Genomic DNA, 10,717 nt, shown 5'->3' on the forward strand with positions numbered 1-10,717 from the left:
TATTATTAAATAGACGCATATAGGGTATTTTTATTTTATTCTAGAATAGGCAGACAAAATGTCCTCTACATTATATCAACGAATTTAATGAAAATATTTCACTACTCCGAGAACTGAATGATGTTTTAGAAATACATTTGCATGTAATACAAAACGCGGGCAATATTGCTGTGTACATAAGATTTTCTGTCGAATTAAGAATTTTAAACTACAAATAATATTGAATATTTCCATCCGCAACATAATAATGCTTTACATTGTAGATTAATATTGAAAAATTAAAACAATTCAAACTTTTTTCTTGTTTTGCTGGTATTATGTCAATAAAATCAAAAGTAACCCAATTGTGAGCCATTATTTGCATAGTTAAGTTTGGTATATAATAATAACAACATTTTATAAAGTTTAGGCAAAAGTAAAACAAAATCTTCATCTAAAAGGCTTCCCTATACAATCATAAAATTCACTGAAAGCTTTGTAAAAGCTGTCCAATTTTTATAATAGTTTCTTCAATTTGGGAGGACAACAATTTAGTTATCTATTTTATTTAAAATTTTGCTTTTTTAATTAAGAAAAATCATTTAACAAAGCATTTCCTACTGATTCAACACAAATTATTAATAGTGTCGTGGTTTTTTTTTCTTTTAGAATTAATTTCAAACTTTCTAAACTCAGAGGCATTGGTGTTTTTTCAATAACATTTTCTTGTAACCAGATATATTAAACCGATACCTATCTGTATCTAAGAAGCCATTCACCGGTACAGTACCGAATTGATTTAAACATCCTCTAGATTAAGGTAAAAATAAGGAAAATGATAGTATTAGACTTGAACAGCTTCCTTAAGATGAATTTACCAACAAAAGTATTGGCTAGCACTTTCAGAAAGTAATTTAAATACACCAGTAGGTGGGTAAAAACTGAAAACTACCCTAACTTAACTGCAGAAATACTCCTGTAATTGGCAAAAAGTCTTGAATTTGAGTTTTATTAATATGAATCGAACATAAATCTGTTACGACCTAATTTACAAAAAATAATTATGTAATTAATTATTTTACCCGCCTGTATTCCGAGTAATTATCTTTACAATAATGAGCATTGTTTAAAAGAACGCCTCTAAGCTGTGAAATGTACTGATATGAATATGTATTAAAAGTGATATTTATTAACACAAGTAACATGTACTGTACGTGATCTTAAGAAGGCTTATTAACGGAAAATATTACCGTCTTAAACAATAAAATTTACTAGAACATGATACCTAGTAAATTTCATAACCTGTAGCCGCTACAAAAATTATAAGAATAAAATATATGAAAAAAAAGCGAGCAATAAACAAATTCGTACTTAAAATTTTAACATCTATATACAAATAAACCAATCCTCCAAGTCTAATCTCAGACACAACGAAAATATCTACAGCATAACTCTGCTTTGTCATAACATATATATACATAAAAAGTAGCTTCAAGGATAATTAAATTTAATTCGACTTACATGTATTAAATTAACTGCACCGGATTAGTCAGGTGGAACTACTCCAAAACCATTTCTAATTTTCATACTGCAAGAAATATCCTCAAAAGTGCCATTATTCGTTTTTATTTAACGAAAGCACGTCCGCAACACTAAACAACACATTCCGAATAAACGATAACATCGAATGAGCTGTTCCAAGACTTAGCCTTGAAGAAAACAAAATGACTGAAATGATAAAAAAACTGTACGAGCCGAAGAAAACAGATAAGATATTCAGAGAGACACTACTAGCGGTCATGAAAAATAATCCTTATTAGACAGCGTAAAATATTTAAAAATGCTAAAATTAAATGTTAGAAGTAATGCGCTTATAAATACAAAGAAAATTTATCCTAAGCATAATTATTTTCATTTGGTAGTTTTAACGCGCAAATAATTTTAGTTTTATTGGGACAAAGTTCTTTATTAGTTAAGGAGAATTAGCTGAAAAATCGGCATTTTTTGAAAAGTTTGGGTTACACCTGATTATTGCATATAAATTAGTAAAAAATTGCGTATATCTTTAATAAACTTATGCGCACACTCACTAGTAAAAATTACCGTTGTTAGGTGAATTTTCTTTTATTCCTAAATTTCCTTATATTTCCCCAGTGATCCTTATTCAAAATAGGGATGTTCAAACAAAAAAAATTAATTTGGCGCAAAAAAAGGAAGACTTCTTTACTTTCACTTTCCCCTAAGCTGATTCTAAATTCCCCAGATCCAGGGAAGTCTCCCTAACTAGAAAACCGTCGAACTAGGTCAATCGGCATCATTTCCCTGCAATGTTCAGAGGAAAAATTCTGTTAACCATATTTCACTCATAATTTCAGTTATGTAGCTATATCTTCAGCAGCATCTCTTTGTTTAGAAACTAACTCGTAATCTCATTTTTAGCTATAAATTTTCTTATACGAGTGGATAACAATTAAGTAAAAGAAAATTTAATGCAGAAATATTTTAACAAATAATGATACATTTTTTCGAGGGGAAGTTAAAGATGACACTTTATTTCTGATCATCAAATTAATAAAGAACATTACGAACGCGTGTGCGCATTAAAGCATAATAAACGCCTAGTTTTACTGCAAATTCCGATCGTAATTAGTTGTATATTAACCCGCGAACAGTAATATTTTCATTAGCGACGCTGAAGCTCGCGGATTAAACCTATCATAAATTCATTACGTAGTTTGCTGCACCTTCTTCAGTTTGATACCGCATTTTCCGAACCGTTAGCTTTCGCCACGAGCATGACGCATTTTCACCAAAATTACTCTTCCATCATTCTCATTATTATCGCAGTAACAAACTTGGTTAATTTATATAAATCATAACCAAATCCTAACAAAATTCATAATAACCTTCATTTTATTTAAACTAATAATTAGCCATGGGAAAATCAAATGAAACTATCTGAACTAAACTTTTCACATAAAACGTTTTAAAATTTATACGTATTATAAGATACAATCAAGACATTTCGTAGTAGATATTTAGATGTATTCTGATCCTCTTTCGATTCGCGGCCTTCTTCTTAAGGTTCTATAGCACAAAAGGAAAAAAAGAACCCTTATGGGTCTTAGGTCTGCAATCCCTTGAAGCTGTGAAAAAATTAAACTTCTAACTCAACGAAATCAAAAGATACCTACTGCCGTTTGTGCCGCATATTTTTACACTCGCAATAATACTTCCCTTTGGCCTAAAATCATAAAGTCATATGGCACAAGTAAAGGGAAAACTCCAAAAAACCATAAAAAGATCACAAAACAACGGCTTTTTAATTTGAATATTCTAATTATACATTCTGGAAATTAATTTTACGAAAAAGTGGGAAAAAGCTTCGAAATTCGACTCCCATTCCATTCAAACTACTTACATACTTACAAGTTTCTTTTTTAAATACCTTAACGACAATATACATGAATTATTTTTATATTGTACATATCCATAGCACAGTACCTTTCAAGTTTCATTCCTATCGTTTTATAATAAATGCCAAAAAAAGCGTAAACCATCTCAGAATATCATAAACAAACTTTGTAATTGTAATAAATAATAAAACACTACAGACAACATCCAACTGGACCGCAAGTTTTAAATTTAACGGAGCATGAATAAAGCAGTGGGCACAAAAAATTTCTTCTTCTAATGGTCCAAAAGTACTCGAAACTTTTGTCGAGTACAGTTTAGTAAAACGAGAGTGGCGAGAGGGCGAGAAAAAACCTTTAAGCTGTTCTAAGCAATTTAAAATTCAGCATTCAAACCGTTTGGAGAGCAGCAAGGAAAATTAATAAGAAAACCGCTAAGACAAAGAGATGGATAACGTTCCCCATTCGGAAACGACACTGAAACTTCTTAGTAATTGGTTTAGATAATTTAGAGGCAACAAATAAATTATATGCTTGCCAAATAAATGATCAACTGAAAAAGTACCTAAGAACTGTTTCTAAGCTTATCCGATATAAATAAATATTAGAGTGAGTGAGATTTTGGTGTTTCCAACTAAAAAACTACACATTTATAGACTCATAAATACGAAGAAGAATGTTACGTAAAAACAGTCCAAAATATTTCATAAAATAGTAGATAACGCTGCGATCGCTATAAATTCAAGGTCGACCATGTATTAGACCAGTGGCGCCATAATGGAATATTGCATCATTTCTACAACGTGAATATACTGCAAAATATATTGCAAATTTAAAGTTTTATTGATTTTTATAAAACAATCAATATACTATAGAATGAACCCAGGGTCCTGTTGGGTAATTGGTTATGATCGTTTTTTATATGTGGATTCAAATTTTTTGTCTATTTTCCAGTAGCCGCCTGGAATAGAAATTTTTGAATTTATTAGTAACAAATTAGAGACTAATTTTATAGTACCTACACTATAGATAACTACTTTAACAGGACTGACAACATAGGAAAATAACAAAAAAAGAACTGGATGAAACACTGAAAATAATAAGATATTTATATTTAAAAGATTGTTGCAAATATTCGAGATCATTAGGAGATTTCATAGATAGAATTTGATAAAAATGCGAACATACATTCTTAACTCATTTACAAAAGTATCTACAAAATCCCTTTTTCTAATTACCAAAATGACGTGTCTGAAAACTGGTGTCCGTACCTCCTAAATAATTCACTCAAAGAAAGTACTACACACGAAATTTTCGTCACCAGTTCATTTGTAGACATAGGATAGTCCTACTGAACGAAACTATAATTCTAAAGCTCTCAAAAGTCGCTGGACGTTTCAGATAGTCCTTGAAGTTCTCAACTTTCCTGTTTCCGCCTTACCCTATTTCCTGGGACTCCACTAATCACAAAAACAAAATGATTCAAAAGCTTAAATGTCCAAGGTGACTTCGAAAACAACCGCTGTTACTTAATCAAATCTAAAGACCTTAACATCTTTTGTAGAGAATTATGTTTTACATTATTTGGTGTGATTTATTTTCAACATTTAATTTGCACGATTAGTTTCTAATACAAACCCACTTCAATATACATGTTCCTTTGAAAAAAAAACAATTATATAAGAAGGAATAAGAAATGAATATATACAGATACAAATTTATTCACAAGGAGTGATATATTTGTTAATTTAGCTGCGGGATGTTTTATAAACGTCACCATCAATTCGGAAACGTTCCCCTTGCAATGTTTTCAATAGACACAGGATGAGAATTACCCGAAAAAAAAAACCGCAGGATTACATTAACCTCAATTCTTTCCCGGGATGTCTTTTAAAACGTTTACTCTAGCAAATTTTCGGAAAGCACGAAGCCTAACGGAACGACTCCAGAAAGCATCAAACGAAAGACTAATCAGTTTGAACAGGGAGCTTTCAGGAGAGTACCTACCTTCTGCCATTTTTCTTCGTTAATCTCATTCCCAGAAAGTTTTCGAATAACATTCGTCAAACAGCTTATCATTCCCTTATACGATCGACTCGCATTATTAAATCCATTCAAAAGGTAACACGTTACTTTTAAGCATTTTACAGCTTAAAATATTAGGATCGGCAAAAAACAAATAAACTTAATTATTTGGAGATTTATATGGGAAAATATGAAACGAAGAAACCCTTAAAATTGACACTGTAACTGCGTTCCAGTCTATAATTAAATTATTTCCAAATAAATAAACCACTTTTCGTTCAAAATTCTATGCGATCTTGGAATATTTATGAAACGAATGAAAATAATGTCGGAAAATTTAAGCCACTTATTTATTTTTTGAATGAAAAGCTTTTAAATTATCTGTGTGTAGAAGTTGCTTGAACAAATGTAAAATATCAATTTTTGATTCCAAAGTGAATGTTGTGGGTGTACTCTTAGTAGAAAGACTTAGGTATAAACAAAGCTTTCTTTAAAAAAATCCAAAGCATCTTACCAATAGTCAGTTAAATAATCGTTACACATAGTTTTTTACCTTTAGTTTTAAATTCTGGCATGGTTTGAAGCAATTCCTATTACTTATCTTCTTAAAAGTAATATAAATAACTAATGTAAAAAAGAATAACCGAAAAATTATTTGGAACTTAAAAATTAAATGACCATAAGGTATACTAAATTTTGTGTTCTAAAATTAAAACAAAGACAGACATACAGTTCGGTCCTTTGACATTTGTTCACCTTGGACACTGTTACAAATTGGATTACCTCAACCCTAAAACAATTCCTGTACAATGTACATCATAAATACAATACATATATCTACGTATACGCACTACAACAAGCAGACACACTAGAAATAACGAAATCACATACCTATAGAAGTTCCATCCTTTCCACATTTCAGTTTGATTAGATTTGAAATTGGAATCTGCTTCTCAAGTAGCAAACTACGCCCTGTAATCAAAAAGTCAAATGTGCAATCCATCATTTGGTATTAGCAATAAGACAAAACGATGCAGGTACGACATCTACCATCAAAAAGTTTGAAATCGATTTCGAAAGCTGTTCGTGCCAATTTCAAATCAAAATATTGCTTTTTCTGTGTACGTATGATGCTTAAAACAACGACGCACTTCGAAATTTGTTTAAAAATATCCAGCATCTGTTTAATAAAAAGGTTTACAACAACAAACTTTTGAAAATTCTTGACCGAAACCTTTATATACTGCATACTACTACTCACAAATTAACAAAGCAGTTATTTAATTAATTGTTATCGCAATGGACGTATAAAAATATTATTATGTATTGTAGATTAGTAATAAGCAGTTGATATTTACTTTATTGGTCGTTCCGCAACCGTTACTGTTTACATTTGTCATCGATGTAATCGCTATTTCTCTCTATACGTTGCCACGGCCAGGGCCGGCTCAAATTGCAACTTTTTTTTGTCCCTTAACTACGCTGCTTTACTAACGATGCAATTCCCTACTGCATCTGGTTAACAGCCTTCAAAGCTTGCTGTTTATTCCGCAAACACCCTATATAACTCGAGGAATATTATGATGTCCCGAATTTAAATTCATTGAGCAAATCGTGCAAACCGCAGCGTTCTAATGTAATATAACGGACCGTAATAAGAGTTGACGAAGGATGGAGAAGGAAGGAGTTGGAGAGCCAGGATAATTACGTTTATATGCCACGGGCTAGCCAAATATCTGATTATGGCTAAGCGACGGACAGCTTATAAGCTCTGGCGCTTTTAAATTAGTTACTGAGCAAGCACCGCGTCGGGATTTTACTTATTAAAAGATTATTACCGTCAACGGTTCGAAAAAGAAAAACGAACACGACAGAAAGATCACGGTTTAAACGGATTAGTTCGTGTTGTTATTTACCAGAGATCAGGCCACAACGAAACCCCCAAAACGATCTTATACAACCGAATGGAACTGTGTAGGCACCCCAAATACATACGTACGTACATTAAATTCAAGCAACTTCTAAATCTAACAAGGGTAGCAACCAAAAGCTAAAATGTAAAGGACAATCGTCTAATTTTGGATAGCTTCCTAATTTTGGGTACTGTATTAACAGCTTTTGGTAAATGAAGCTGCAAAAGGACTTTAACATAAAATTCTAAACAAAGCACACGACTAAACTGCTCGCCGCAGAGTGGCGCCCAGGACCAGGGAAAGAGCGTAGTCGTATAGGTAACCATCCGCTTGGAACATTTTTTGGAGATTCAGTATTTCAAGTCTATACATTGCTAAAAAAGAATGCAAAGGGGGTGAGGATTTGGTTTGATTAGTCCCTTATTTCTTCATTTTCATTATCATAGTATAGTGTGATTTTGCTTTTCTTTCACCTTCTCCGTCAATTCCTTGAGGTCGTCCATAAAATGCATCACTCAGAATTTCACTCCCTACTCCTTCGTCACAGTAAGTCATTGCTTGGGGTCGTCTCAAAATTACACGTTTTTGGACCCCTCACACTTTCAGCGACCCCCCTAATAAATATTACGTCCTCCTACCTATAAACGCTCTGTTATGATTTAAAATAGCAATAAGAATGATTTTATATCGCAATGAAAAATTTTAAGAACTCTGTCAAGTTATGAAAAACATTAATAAGTATTGACGAACTACGAACGTCACATTTCCTTAGACCTCCCTTCACCCTCAGTTGAGAACATATTTTATGAACGACCCCTTTCCATTTTCATTTTAACTGTTACTATTTGTTTCCAAATCTTAATATCTTCACTCCTTGTAGGCCCTCTTCTACCTCATCTAATCATCTTCTTTTAGGTCTTCTTGTTGCTTTTTTACTTCTTTGGTTCCATTCGGTTATCGCCCTCAGATTTTCCTCTTTCACAATTTTCTATATGTGTCCCAAAAAAAAAAACTTTTAGGTGTTTCATTCCAACCAGCCAGTAATGCTGGTGGGCGGGCAGTCCCTCCGGACTATGCCGGAAGGTAGGGCGGAAGGCCCTCTTCAGCCTGCTTTCAGGAATCGTGGGAATGGGTGGGTGGTGGTTCGGGTGAGAAAGATGAGACGGACGAAATGAAGACAGAAGAGAATGAAAGATTATCTGTGGAATATTACTGCCTCAGCATTTGCCTAAGTGATCCAAGGAAACCACAGAAAAACTTGGACCAAGGCAGACGGACCCGGAATCGAACCGGCGTCCTCCCGAATGCTAAGCAATGGTCTAGACCTCTAGGCCATGCCGCTCGGTATAAAACTAGAACAACCCACATCCTTAACTATTTGCGAACAGTAATCTAATCTAGGTCTACCTCTACCCCTCCTAACTCCTGTTTCTGCCTCTAATATGTCTCTGACTAGACCTTCATGCCTGAGAAGGTGTCCTACCAACCTATCTCGCCTATTTTTTATTGACTTCCATAGAGTCCTCTGTTCTCCTATTCTTTCCAATACCTCTTCATTTCTAACCTTTTCTACCCACGATATCCTCATCATCCGCCTATAACACCACATTTCGAACGCTTCTAACCTTTTCTTTTCCGCCGCTCCCACTGTCCATGTTTCGCACCCGTACAACGCCGTGCTCCAAACATACACCTTTAACAACCTTTTTCGAATTTCTAAATTAACCGTTCGCGAGCATAGAAGTGACTTCTTTTTATTAAAGGCGACACGACCCTGCGCTATCCTCTGCTTTATATCCCTACTACTCCTTCCATCCTCACTTATCTGACTTCCTAGGTATCTAAAATCAGCCACTTCTTCTAATTTTTCGTCTCCTATCTTTATATTCGCTCTTTCCCTACTTTTTCTTCCCTTGCATATCAGTATTTTAGTTTTACTTTTATTTATTTTCATACAATACTGATCTGTCAGTACCGCTTCCATTTTATTTATAGCTATCTCGAAGTCCTCCTTGCTAGATGCTTATACTGCTATATCATCTGCAAATCTAAGCATGCTAATCTTTTGCCCTTGCACATCTATCCCTACAGTGGTACTGTCTTTAATGATGTTGATCGCGTCTTCGATGTATAGATTAAAAAGTAGCTTTTTTTCATCGCTCCGAATCCTCTTAAACAAAATTTCGACAAGATCTTATTTTTTCAAAAACATCGCAAAAACAAGAATGAAGACAGTCATTTAACTTCCGTTGTTGCTAAAACGGATACCTACATGGGGAAGATCGCATACAAATAAATCTTTTAACTTCTGAATCCTGCAGCTTTTGCAGGATAACAAGGGGCTCAAAGTGTAAGCCACTCGGGCTCATGTCACACGACGTACAATTTAGAATCCAAATCACTTTTCTAAATCTGTTATTTTACACGACACACTTAGAATGGAGAGAATAGAAGACCGTGGAAAATTAGAGATTAGAAACTTACGAAAATATTCAAATTATTTCTGATTGCATTTTAACCCCTTTATATTTTACGTGTTTCGTTTAATCAAAATGTCAAATAGATGCTACTTACTCAAAGTAAAATTGTGTTTTTAAAAAACAAACTTCATAGTTAATCTCTATAATTTTACTAAAAGCAATGTTCGCTTTAACTCAAAACTTGAAACCTCATTTACGTAAACTACAAAAACTCAATCTATTTGTAGATATAGTCCTGTCCTGTACTGGTACTTCAGTATCTTTGGCCAAAATGAAATTAAATACCCCTTAAAGAAATATTTTTACAAAGAACATTCTTTTAGGTACATCTTTAACAGGTCTACAAGCTTTATCATCTTTTCTTTTTTTTTTGTTTCTCGCGTCAATAACTGTTTCCGGCAGCTGAAATCTCATCTGTCAATACCCAATTATTGTTACTGTCATAGAAAGCTAAATTTTAATTCAAACGGTGGTGGGAGGAGGTCCTACCTAAGGGTGTAATCGGACAGGCGCTGAAGTCTTTAGGGACTTGAAACCGGTGCTTCGATACATCAGTTGTTCTCGAGGCGTCGCGGCGCCTGCCAGCGCCGATATCGACGACCGTCGACACTTGCGGATGCGGGTAATGCGAAAAAGACATCGCCGAATCACTATTTTGGTAACTATGGAAGCTTCGGACTTCAGCAGGTGAGATACGAATTTATATTTAATTTTTTAAAGTTTTACGACCACATTTCTATAAAACTTTTGCGAGACTTATGTCAATAATCTTTCTAAACAACTGAACTATGATTCTATCATTCATAAATCATCAAGGATTCTTAATGGTCCTTACGGTTTTTTTTTTAATATTAAACTTTTTATTTTTCAAGCCCCTTTTATAGTTAGTTTTTTTTAAATAGGTGTC

At 33.6% G+C, this 10,717-nt stretch overlaps 1 long non-coding RNA gene across 2 annotated transcripts in view; it reads right to left on the minus strand.

Annotated features, from left to right (window-relative positions):
- LOC108740160 overlaps positions 1-10,717 on the minus strand; it is a 106,379-nt gene that overhangs the window by 41,639 nt on the left and 54,023 nt on the right. The window contains exon 2 of one of the 2 annotated variants that reach the window (XR_003231433.1): positions 6,309-6,389. This is a non-coding gene — a long non-coding RNA (uncharacterized LOC108740160). Of the gene's footprint in view, positions 1-1,500; positions 1,637-6,308; positions 6,390-10,717 lie in introns of those variants that run through there. The other variant, XR_003231432.1, reaches the window with a different exon arrangement.

The sequence above is a fragment of the Agrilus planipennis genome, unplaced genomic scaffold, assembly GCF_000699045.2.
Source record: "Agrilus planipennis isolate EAB-ADULT unplaced genomic scaffold, Apla_2.0 scaffold215, whole genome shotgun sequence".
NCBI lineage: Eukaryota > Metazoa > Arthropoda > Insecta > Coleoptera > Buprestidae > Agrilus > Agrilus planipennis.